Source organism: Equus przewalskii, chromosome 4 (genome assembly GCF_037783145.1).
Source record: "Equus przewalskii isolate Varuska chromosome 4, EquPr2, whole genome shotgun sequence".
Classification (NCBI taxonomy): Eukaryota; Metazoa; Chordata; class Mammalia; order Perissodactyla; family Equidae; genus Equus; species Equus przewalskii.
Genome location: NC_091834.1, coordinates 8,010,723 through 8,023,441, shown reverse-complemented (window position 1 = coordinate 8,023,441; position 12,719 = coordinate 8,010,723). Strand labels below are relative to the sequence as shown.

The window sequence follows — 12,719 nt, the reverse complement described above, 5'->3', positions numbered from 1 at the left end:
ACAGGAGTTACCAGGAGGCATTCAGGATTCAGGATTCGCTTCCACTAGCAGAACCCTACTGCCCTGGTTAGAAGTAAATGTAAGTGAGGCTATGACGAGAAACCTCTCCTTAACTCTTGAAAGTATTGCAGAATCTGCTGCTAAAGCAATAAGCTGCCTAACAAAAATTCTTAGACTCTCTGGCCAAAGTTGTTCTTGATAACAGGATAGCCCTTGATTATCTTTTAGCTGAGCAAGGAGGTGTCTGTGCTATGGCCCGCACCACCGGCGGCACCTGGATTAACACTCTGGGGAAGTCGAAAGTCAGTTACATAAAATCATTTAAGCCACTCCGCTTAAAAAGGTGACTCCTTCAAAAGGGTGTTTCTGTGATTTGTTTGATTTTGAGTGGCTTGGGTCTTGGGGACCATGACTCCAAAATGCACTCCAAATATTGGGAATTATCCTACTTATAATAATCATAATAACCTCCCTGGTGCATTGTATTCTCTCAAAAACTTTAAATGCATGTTTTTAGCTGCTAACCACCAAGCAAATGATCTCCCTAAGACTGGAACATCAGAAAGGAACACAGAGAATGACCAACTTGAAGAATGTGAGCCTGAGGCCGTGACCTGTGAATGCCGCACAGAGGATCAGCAAAAACTGTGAGAACTTGAGAGCAGTAGCCGACACTGGTGTTAATGCCGTATATTTTTATCACATCTCTCAATTAAGCCGAGAGTCTGATCAAAAGGGAGGGAATGGTTAAAAAGTAACGTCAGGCACCAAATGGAGTCACTCGTGCCAAGCTCACGTAACCAAACTTAGACTTAATACCTAGTCTAATTGTAGTTTCAACCTTCCCCAGGAGTGTAACCTTAACTGGTCAGTCTGGGATTTCCTGGTCAGCACTAGTGTGATAATCTGCCTAATAGATGTCTTTTGTCCCCCACAGGAAGATGACCTTGCTGGAAATAATCCTTTTTTTTGTTTATGACTTCCTTGTCCCACCCCGTCCCTGCCTTTAAAAATCTTTCCTTTTCTGTAGCTCTGTGGACCCCCTTTCTCCTTGCTAGGGGGGTTGCTGCTTGACTCATGGATCATTGAATAAAGCCAATTTCATCTTCAAATTTACTCAGCTGAATTTTGTTTTTTTAACAGTTCTCTTTCACGACTCCCCAACTCTGTCACTGTCGCATAGACATTGCGGCTGTAGACAATATGTAAACAAATATGGCTGTTTTAATTAAACTTTATTTATGAACACTAGAATGTATTTCACATCATTGTCATGTGTCAAAAATATTCTTTTGATTTTTTTTTAGCCTTGAAAATGTAAAAGCTAATCTGAACTTGTAGGCCATTGCAAAAGCAGGCAGTGGAACAGACAGGGCCTGTGGCTTGGAGATTGCTGACCCCTGAATTAGATGAAGAAATGAGCAAAGCATTACATGAAGAGGAAACAGCTCGTGAGAAGGCACACAGGCACGTTCAGGAGCTACAAGCAGTTGTTAAAGATTAATTTTTTAAGAAGGTAAAGTGATGACTGCCATACAAATATAAAATAACACGCACCAGAGGTTTTACTTATTAATTAATGAGGGAACCAGTAAAATGTTATAGCAGCCGAAGGAAAAATTTTAAAAACACACATGTATAAGCCATCAGAAATGCTAAAATCAATTGGTCAATATCTATAAGGCAGTGATCAATTGCACCTCCACAGGACACAGTTTGTCTCTACGGACAAGGGTCTTTTGCATTACTATCAGTATTCTGAAACTTACAGGGTTGTGAAACAGCTCCAAGACTAGGAAAGATCGAGCTAACCAAAAGGGATGCACTCTATGGGACACCAGTAATTTTTTTCCCCATTTCAAAGATTTTCACATGTTTGCCTGGCACAGTTCAGGGTGATCGGAGGGAGAGGCTCTGGGAAGATTGGTTCTGTCACTCATTACCCAAGACAGCCCCGCCCCACAACCACCTGGTGTTTATTACTTCTGCTTCCTTGTTATAGCAGTTTATTTTAGGGGAGTTAAAGGAAATGTGGATATCTGTGTAACCAAGGGCGAGTTACTTACCTTCTCTGTGCCTCAGTTTCCTCATCTGCAAAATGAGAATAATTTAGTACCTACCTCCCAGACTTGATGAGGGAATTAAGTGATACAGTATGCCTCATTCTCCTACAAAACACTCCCATTTTTCTGGTCTCACTGAACTTACGGTGTGCCAGGGTGACCCTGTGCCACAAAGCCACCACACCAAACAATGCAACAAAAGAAACATGGCCATCCACAGGGTCTGTTAGAGTGGGAAAGATGGAGGATGGCCGTGGACCGGTGTGTGGCTTTAGCTGAGCTGTTTAACGCTCTAGACTTTAGTTTCCTCATCTTGAGGGCAGACTTAGAACTATGATTATCCATGACTCCGTGTTAACAGTTTTTACACAGAAATGACACAGCTTTTACACATTTGTCAACAGCTTAAAATTTGGTGCTTTTTAACACTTTCCTGGAAGTTTTCCAATGCATTTACAAATTTTGATGGGAATTGTAAAAACTCATCGATGAACTTGAGTCCCCTGGCTCTTTCATAAATGCCCTGTGAGCTCCATCGACCTCGGTCTGGTAACTAGGGCACTCTGAGGCAGATGCTGAGATGGGAGATGCCAGGATTACCTCAGGCCCAGGTCACTGTAAGCTGTGTGATCTTCCCATCTTCCTCCGTAAGGAGGGGAACTAGGAAAGTTGGTTATAAAAGAAACCAGAGGGTAAATCTACTGGGGTTCTCTCCAGGTGCCAATGGGCAATCTGCCTGGGGTCACTCTAAGGTAACACAGGGCAGTCGACATCAGTCCTGTCAAGGAGGGTTCTGGGGCTTCCTCACTGCCTGAGGACTTGGTAGGCAGGCCCACACCCATCAGCATGTGTCAGCTCCATTACGCATTGTGACCTTAGCTTCATTCAGGTTCACCAAATCTATTAAAGGCTGATTAGCTGTCTCAGTGTCTCCTGAGACTTAGTAACCCTCCCTATATCCTGTCAGGACTTGCAAGCCTCCTTGTGCCCAGTGAAGACTCCTTAGCCCTCATGAAATCTCCTTGACTTGGGGCAAGTCTCGGTGGGGGCTGCCTCCTGAGCCCTGCCGTCAGGTGGGGCCACAGCAGGACAAGGCTCATCATGCAATTCTGGTTGAGATGAGCCTGCACCAAGGGATTTCTTCCCAGGCTGCCTTCCAAGGAAACACCCTGTCCTAGGGGTATGAGATGTCCACTTCTCCCACATTTAACTTGAGTTCAGCTGAATGCATTGAATTGTATGCTTAAATCGAGTGGATTTTATGGTATGTAAATTATACCTAATGGAATTTCCCAGCTTTGAAGGTTTTGCAACTAAAGAAACAGAGCTTGGATTCCACCCCGTTGAGTTTGGGTACTTGCTTCTGCTCTTCAGCCAGCACTACCTCTATTTCTGAGAGATGAAGGAGCAAGAAAGAATGAGACAGTGGGAAAGAGGAGCAGTCCGGAAGGATGTTCACTGAAAGGCTGTCGGTGTCCAGGTGATTTATATTTTCTTCTTCATACTTCTTTATAATGTCAGATTTGGGGTAAATGAGCATATACTATTTTTTAGGAAAAGCAATAAAGCTATTTTCTTTTTGGAAAGGAAAACAAGAGAAGCCAAGACCTTTGTTTAAGGAGAGCTATATCGAGAGACTTCTTCTGATGAACCAACAGACTGAACTTTTTGTTTGACGAGCAAATCATTCTTCTTGAAAATACCTCCTGTCTGACAACACTCTAACCCTAACCTTAACAGTAAGAGGTAAATAGTTAAGCCATTCCAAAAAATAAAATCTTTAAAAAAAAAAAAAGGGGGGGGGGCTGGCCTTGTGGCCGAGTGGTTAAGTTCACACGCTCCGCTGCAGGTGGCCCAGTGTTTCGTTGGTTCGAATCCTGGGCACGGACATGGCACTGCTCATCGAACCACGCTGAGGCAGCGTCCCACGTGCCACAACTAGAAGGACCCACAACTAAGAATATACAGCTATGTACCGGGGGTCTTTGGGGAGAAAAAGGAAAAAATAAAATCTTAAAAAAAAAAAAAAGTTAAGCCATTCCAAGATGAAGGCAGATGTCTTAAGAACACGGCATCTATTTACAAGAAAATAGCCCACACTCACCTACACATGGTTATTTGAAGGCAAATTTCTGAAATTTGAACCACGTTGTCACTTCAATTTTCATTATAAAACTGGAGATACACAAGGGGAAAACCCCTCAAGATATAATAAAATCACCCAGGAACGCAGCAAGCCTTTTAAATTGACATATTTCGAAGGGAAAGAAAAAATCACTTTGATGGAATTCCAATGTTTGAAGTAAGTTTAAAATATACACGAATTTTTAGTGTCTAGGGTTTTGAGTTTTGCACATTAATTTGAAAGACGACAGGGAAAAATAGTATTAGATTAAATACTAGATAAAACAGATCACAAACCAATCAAATGAACAAAATGAGACGTCCCTCCATTTCCCTGAAACCGCTGGCTGAAGTTTCAACCAAAAAACCTAATGCTACTCTTTGCTCTCCTGCCACCTGGTGCTCTGCGGGAGCTGTTGGTTTAAAGGAAGAAATGAAACAACTTAGTTCCGAGACTAAGCAAAGTTCCATGTGCTTAGTCCTGAAAGGGAAGAGATGTGATCCCAGTCTTCTGGGAGTTTGAATTCCAGGACATCAGACGTGAAAAGAGTAATCTGACCTGTAGGAAACAAAATTAAAAACCACAGTGGTATCAATTGAAAATATAGCAATAAATAAAAACATGCCATTAAATAACAAGTAAGAACCTTTGAAAAAGACTTTTCTGAAAGAGCTTAAAGGTCTACAAAGTTAGTATTGGGGGGATGTTTGTTGAATCTGTTCCCTAGTTTGTCCATGTTGTGTGAAAATGAGGACCTCATGTTGGCTCAGTTCACAACCATTATTCTTCCACGAGCGTATTCCCCTAGAGCTTGTAGGAATCCCAAATAAGTCTTTTCAAGCAACAAACCAACTTACCCACTGAAACTGCATAGGAGATTTGAAATGGATGCGTTAATATGCTCACAGGTGACTGAAATTTAAGACTCTGCCTTGGTTCCTATTCCTATCCTATCAGCGTTTGTAGGAGAATGGAATTCCAAACCGTATGGATTCCTGGCCCACATAAATCTGCAATTCCTGCAGTGGTTATACCTGCCGAATCGCAGGGCCAACAGAAGATGTGTGAGACTTTTCAGGTGATCCCAAGTCACCTGGGACTTGACAGAGAATCGAGAACCAAAAAGAAAGCATGCCACCTGATCCCCTCCAGGTGGATTGGCATGGAATTGCTGTCTCGTATTTCTAAGAAACAAGTCCCTCTAGTTCAGCACATTTTATAGCTGGTAAGTATCAAACTGCCTGAAAATGACTACTGAAGCATGAACCAGAGAAAATGAATAAATAAATCGGGGATGAAATATCCCTGCCTTATTCCTGGCAATGAAAATGGGCTTTAGAGAAAATGAGAGGAGAAAATGAGAAGGTCTAAGAGACGGGGGAACAAAATGAAACAAAGGAAAATTACATTTTGTGAAGAATGGCAGACGGCGGTTGATAACAGGAGTAACAGTTGACTTAAATTACCATAGGGCCTTATTAGGGCATGAAGGAGAAATTTCTAGCTGTTCTAAGTTATTAGACATTAAAGAAAATTGTCACTCTCTTGTCTTGAACATTTTTCTCCCTGGGAATTCCCTTGGATTACTTTCCTGTGCCATCCACTCTGTTTAGTAACTTATCATGACCGATGACAGCCGACCTATGTCACATGCCCCAAATTTTAGAATATAAATTCTAAATCTCCATTCAGGGATTTAGATTTTTCTGATAGAAAGATTTCTCCATATAATTTTACTACAGTTTCTGCAATTTAATGTCAGTTCACTCAAAAAGAAAGTGCCTACTGTGTGCACTGCCCTAAGCTCGGTATTTTGGAATACAGTGTGATATATGTTAAATCCTTGGCCAGAAACCTGGCAGGGTAGAAGACCATGCCCAGTGAATTCATCAGAGGAGGGCAGATGACAAGCTGTCTTAGCTACAAACCTGGCCAAGGGAGCAGCTTCTTAAGAAGATCTGTCCATATTCCAAGACTAGAAAAGGGGGCAGAGGAATAGGCCAGATTCATGTAGATTCTGGTAATGGTCAGCTCTGTGGAGTTTAGGCAAGACCCAGCAGTGGAGAATCCATGAGATGTCCACTATGGAGGATCTGGCACTGTGGCAGAGCCATGGGAAGAGGCTGACATAAAGGGGGACCTACCCTAAAGGAGAATATGAAGTGCCAGGTTCCCAGGGAAAGGAGAGGACACAAGGTGGATACAGTAAAGGCAGCCTCCTGATACTGGGCCAGGCTTCCTCCTAGAAAGAAAGGAACCCCAGACAGAAACCCAGTCCTGAAGGATGGACCAACACAGGTGAGAAAGTCTGCATGGTGGGTGAGAAGTGCTGCCCCCTGGTGGGCACTAGGATGCCCAGAGCTAGGCCCTTGAGCCTTGGCCCCTCAGTCTGGTGATAACGAAGATCAGAGGGTACCTAGGAGTTTACCTGCCGAAGCTAGGCTGTTGGCTTCTGGGCACAGGAAACATGAGCGGCCCAGTTACTGGAGTCAGAGGAATAGCAATAAGGATGGGTCTTCTCTCTGGTCCTTGTCATCATGTTGCTCAGAGTAATTAGGGGGAGGCTGACACCAAGACTTCACTGCAGCAGAAAGCCTGTCACTCTATCACAGTGCTTCTAAAGAAGAAGGAATAGCCGACTCTGCTGGAGGAGACAGGAAAACCTTTACAAAAGGTGAAAGCTAAAGGACAAATGGAGACTGGAGAATGGTGTCCCACAAGAGGGAGTGGCCTGTGTAAGGGCCAAAGTCATAAAAAGTGCACAACGTATCCCGGGACAGAATGAGCATAGCTTTCACGCAGGGAGTGTGGGGAGAGATATTGGGGCCAGACCATGAACATGTTTTGTTATGCCACACTGAGAAATCCTGTAAGTGAAAGGGAGCCACTGAAGGTTCATAAGAAAAGAAGTGACCTGTGTGAACCTGAGTTCTCTGGTGACAGTGAGGACAACAGCTCAGAAGAAGCAAGGAGAAGACTAAGGAGGTAACTAGAGGCTATGTTAAAAATGATGACAGCCCCAACTTATATATTGTAAGGCTCTGGAAGAAAGAGTAAATAGAATAAAAAAGCTGACTTAGCATTTGGGAACTGGGGGGTTTCCTTCAGTTATTTGATGATCTCATCTTGGGGAAAGCTAAAGAGAGTCATACTGAAAATGTAATGTTTCACAATGTTCTACTTTGAGTAATTGAGGTAGATATAACTTTGTTTTGGTCATCAAGACCTGGACACAAAATACTAAATTTAGTCTTCCTAGGCAAAATAAAACAGTTCGATGAATAATATTTAGCCTTCTTCTCCCAAACCACCCCTCCCCCTACTGTTCTTGAAAGGATCTCAGGAGTAAATGAGGCAGGGCAAGGTAAGACCTTCTGACTAACAATCTTGGGGGAGCAGAAATAGTGAGAAGCAGGTGCTTTTTCAAATGGATAGGGATAAAGAAGGCAACACTCTGAGCCTGAGCCTTTAAGCCCCTTTGGGCGACATTCTGAGACCCAGTCTGAGCCCTGCAACTTCCCTCTGAAAGGACATGAGCAGCGTCCCAGTGCCAGCAAGCCCAGGCCCAAGGGAAGTCCCTAAAACTGCATGATCACTAGCCATGTCTGTGTGGAGGGAAAAAACACAGGAACCTTGGGGGACGCAGCAGAAGGCATAGCTGAGACCACTTCCTGCTTGGTCACTGGACCCCGTCAATCGTTTAGGGAGGCCCGCCTCAGAGATTTTGATCGTGCGTTTCAAGGGAATGGAAGGGAGAGGAAGAAATTAAGCATCACTGAGCTCCTGGCTTGAACAAATGAGCGGATAAAGATGCGGTTAACTGAGATGGCATGGAAATGTGGAAGCTGGACAGATTCCAACAAAATAAGAGGTCAGCGGTGAACGCCCGATGTTGGAGGTGCTGGTGAGTCATCCAGATAGAGATAGGCCATTGGAAACAGCGCCGAAGTAGATGGGTTAGAGATAGAGAAGGAAGTGGTTTAAGCCATTAAACCATCCTAAGGTGTTTGCCTGAGGAATACACATGGGAAGAAAAAGGAGTTGCTCAGTTGACAGAGCCAAGGAAACAACACCATTTAAGGGAAAGGAGAAGAAGAGGCTATTTTCTGTTTCACCTCTTTGGTATATGAAAATGTAAACAACACTGCTTGGTGACTTATTCAAATCCAGTTAAATAATGGAGCGATAAGCCTATCACCCCAATCTAGAAAGTACTTAGTGTCATCTCCAGTTGCTGTATTAGAGCGTGCACTACCGAAGTTTCTGGATAAGAGTAAAAATGGAGAGAAGTTTTTCAAGAGTGAGCGAAACCTTTCCACCATGAGGATGAACACACGTGGTGTTGTTGGCAGCTGTTATAAGCAAGGACTGCAGAGCCCATGACCCAACTATGATCTAGCCTCCTGAATTTTTAATTTCTTTATTTTTCTTGTTCAGAACGAGCCATGTCTTCTCTTTGACAGATGCCAGTGTGAATCAGTGAAATGGGTGAGTTAATGTTGTCAAGGTTGTGTTTGTAGAGGATAAGTTTACTACTCAAATTCTAGGAGCCGAAATATGCCATGGACTGTCTCGCTCTTTCTCTGTGACTTTCACCAGACACAGATTCTTTTCTCCGTACCACCAGAATCTTGGTTTGCGAAGGCAAAGTTGGATAGTCAAGCAAAAATTATGCAAGTTAGTAAATAATGAAAACGTCTGGGTTTATTAACCACTCTTTTCCAGGTTGAGAGTGTACTTTGTAACGATTATTGCAAGTAAAATGTATTTGAACCTGCGCATTCCTTTCATCCACGTGAACTTAGAGCATCTCCCCAAACAATTCGTTCCTTGAGAGGGTGGTGTGCCTAAATAGCTTTTGTGAGCACAACGCAAGCCTGTGAAGCTTTGTGGCTCTTCCTCCTTCGCTTCACACCATTGGAGCAGCTACAAGTAACCTAGACACTAGTTACAAATTTGCCGAGAATGTTGCAGTTTGCTGCAGTAGCCCTGATCTCAGCTCCTCGCCGTCACTGCTTTCAGAAGTTTGGCACATAAATCAAGAACATTTGCTGTAAGCTGGAGCTCTCTTTGCCTCTGGAAAAGGGTGTGTGTGTGTGTGTGTGTGTGTGTGAGTCAAAACCTAAGGCAAGTAACTTCACAAGTCACCTTTTTGGTGGGTTTTGGAACACCTCTCATGTTTTTTTCCTGCCCTCAGGAGCCTCGGGGAAAATGTTTTCTACTTAACTTGACACTCACTCTCAGGTGTGTCTTTACACGCCTTATTCGCTGTCTGCGCCTCTCAACACAGACTCTCGAATCCTGGTAAGTCTCACCTTCTGTCTCGCTCGCATTTTTTGGATTAAGTGAAAGTATCAGCAAGTTCAGAATTTGGGGGTTACATGGGGAACCAACGTAGAGTGTAAAATATTAGAGCATGGAGTATAAGCATTACTTTTACAGGATGATAAATCATCAGATAACACTTGTACACAAGAGATGTAGAGATAATACAGTATCCGATGGGAAAAATGGATGCTTAGAGCAGAGTGGGCTGCAGCCAACGACTTGAGCTTTTCTGTTCCTTGGAGGAAGCTTCAGATGATGCAGTGTTGAATCGCCCATTTTAAATTGTGTGTTAGGTGAATATTTATTTTATCATTGTGATATAACTTGTGACAATTTACAAAAAGTTCGAATTCTATAGAACTGTCCATATCTTCACAATAGTTTTGTTAATATCTAAGTATGTGTAAATATTGTGTTCAGGAAAGCATGGTGGCTGCTGTAATTGAGAGAAAAGTTAACTTTATAGCTTTGCCTTCTGCATTCCTCACTGTGGTGCGATTTAGGCAACAACTGAACTATCTAATGATTCCTGATGGAACATGAAAAAAACTGTTACATAAATAAGGCAAAGTTAAACATCAGATTTCCCTGAGAACTGTCGTTCCTAGACGTATGAGGTAACCTATTTGAAGTGTGCCAGGAAAGGACTTGAGGACTGATATGGACTTACTATAATTATCTCCTGTGTTAGGTATAACTGTTCAATTTGAAGACAGGAACAGTAGTGGAAGCGGGAGCGGAAGGCACGGCTGTCCTGGGGAGGGGCTGTCTAGCAAACGCTATTTGCTCCTGTGGGGCTAGTTGCTGGGCAGTTGACATTACATGCCCCCCATGTCTTCATCTGTTTCATCCAAATAATTTTAACAAAAAGAGGAAATTCTTTGACAAGTGGGCCCCTGAGCACAGTCTTCAAGTGAGGGCAGACCAGGCAATGTCCGTGAACGGTCAGTAAGTTAAAATCAACCAGCAACACCAGGACGTGAGTTGCTGTCAGTTTCACGTATTTTACTGTTTAGGGCAACACTTCATATATTTAAGACCAGTGTCATCTAGCAGCATACATCAAACAATTGCCAAAATGCATCCAGTTCCTTTGTTAATACGTTTACAGGCTTTTCATCCAAAGGGGTGATAGTATGTTTATTCATTCCAATTAGATTTACGTATATCACTTCAACTGGCCAATGAATTCCATGAGACAAACATTTCACGCAGCCCCTATGAAGCTTCCCACATGTCAGCTCTGCTAAACCAACCAGAAAATCGGCACCAATTACCTGTGTAGCTTGATGAAGGAAGGTGTGGAGGAGATGCCCACAAGGCCTGAGATTGTGCCGTACGTGCAGCTGTGGCGCTGACAGCCTGGGCAGGCGATTTCAGATAACAGAGCTGCTCCAAGTTGCCAGATTTACTATAACACTCATCTAGTGTGGGGCTTAGGTGACCTGAAATGGGAAACAGAAAACTGGGAGTAAGACTAGAGCAGAGCAACTTACGGAAACGAAGGGTGGGTGACCAGGCCCTACCTCTGGGCACTGAAGCCCCCTGCAGGGTTTCGCAAGCTCAGCACTATTGATATTTGGGGCCAGGTAATTCTTTGTTATAGGGATGGGGGTTGTCCCTTGAATTGAAAGATATTCATTTAGCAGCATCCCTGGCCTCTAGACGTCAGTGGCATCCCCCTCCGCTATGGTGACAGCTGGAAACGTCTGCAGACATTGCCACATGTTGTGGAGCAAACCCATCCCACTGAGAACCACCACACGAGTGGGAAGCAGGAAAGCTGACCCGGCCTGAGCCTTTCCACCATAGTTACAAGGATCAGCCATAATCCATCTTCACCGAGAAGGAAGGAGATTATATTCCAGGAGGCAGAATTGTGTCAGGGCAGATATAAGGAATTAATTGGTAACAGGAAGTCGAGTCCACCTGCAAGATGACATAGAGAAATAAGAAAATCAGGGATGATTTGAGTCCCTTTTCCACATTTTACAGGATCATTTCAGGGAGAATATTTTTAGTACCCCAAACTAACCAGGATTGACTCACCTCTTTGTTCCCTGTGCCTCAGGGATTGCCCAGATAGCTGGGTTAAAGGATTTGAAACCTCAGTGTTGGCATTCCTATGGGACCACTCCCATTACTTGGGTGGCAGAAAGGAAGCCAGGGTCGCCAGTCCGTTTTCCACCCGTCATTCCACTGGGTCCTGCAGAAGCCCACAGTGTGAATGCTTCCAACCACAGGCCAGTTCTTCTGACGAAAGCTGGAAATACCTCACAGGATGGGGTTCGGGATTGTTTCACAAAGCATAGCTCTAGGATCAGTTCTAAATGCAGACAAGACTGACCTGCTGTATACTGACCTCTTCCAATTAACGACCTCCTTTAGAGTTTCTTCCAGCTACGGTATAAAAGAGCTTAGGACTATTGATGAGTGATTACATTCACATCCCTCTCTACCTCCCTACGTGCTTCATATTATGTTTAAATCTTCGGATTTAAAGGCAACTCATTTCACACTGGGGCTCTGGAAAGCAAAAGAATATGGAAATAGGGAGAAAGTCAGGGACTAGAAGCCACAGAATAAGGCTGTGGGGAAGAGGCAGGAAAAAGGTCAGCAACTAATAGGCAGTTGATATGGGGATCATAAAACCGAGGCCAAGGCAGCCTCGGGCACCTCCAGAGCCCAGCCGAGGCCTTCGGGTGAGGGCAGATGAGACGAGGTTAGTGGAACCACCGGTGAGTAAACATCTAGAAGGCTGTGCTCTGGCTTGGTGCCAATCTTAGACAGTCGTATTTTAACACAAGAAACGCAAACTAGAATGCATTCAAGTCAACAAATGTTTTCAATATTTTTCTAAGCATTTTCAGGGACAAAAAGATGAATGTTTGCTTTCAAATGCTTACACTCTATTAGGAAGGTTTAGATGTCATAATTTTTTTTTAAAAAGTGGAAGGTTTCCTACCCAAGAGAAATGAGCATATACATGCGTACAAAAATTTGAAAATAAATGTTCAGAGCAGCATTATTCATAATAGCCAAAAAGTAGGAAAAAATCCAAAGTCCCATGAACTGGTGAATGGATAAACAGAGTGTGGTGTATCCATATAATGGAATATTATTTAGCAGTACAAAGGAATGCAGTACCCACACCTGCTATAACATGGATGAACCTTGAAAATATGATGCTAATTGAATGAAGC

General features: G+C 43.4%; 1 protein-coding gene across 11 annotated transcripts in view; it reads left to right on the top strand.

The window, feature by feature from the left end:
* Positions 1-3,161: 3,161 nt before the first annotated feature.
* The window catches only part of LAMB4 (laminin subunit beta 4), a 111,742-nt gene continuing 102,184 nt past the window's right edge, over positions 3,162-12,719 (top strand). For 4 of the 11 annotated variants that reach the window (XM_070615369.1, XM_070615366.1, XM_070615368.1 and 1 more), the window contains exons 1-2: positions 9,100-9,241; positions 9,386-9,492. The gene's annotated coding sequence lies outside the window, so the exon portion shown is untranslated. Of the gene's footprint in view, positions 3,544-8,625; positions 8,677-9,005; positions 9,242-9,385; positions 9,493-12,719 lie in introns of those variants that run through there. The other 7 variants (XM_070615367.1, XM_070615360.1, XM_070615365.1 and 4 more) reach the window with 6 other exon arrangements.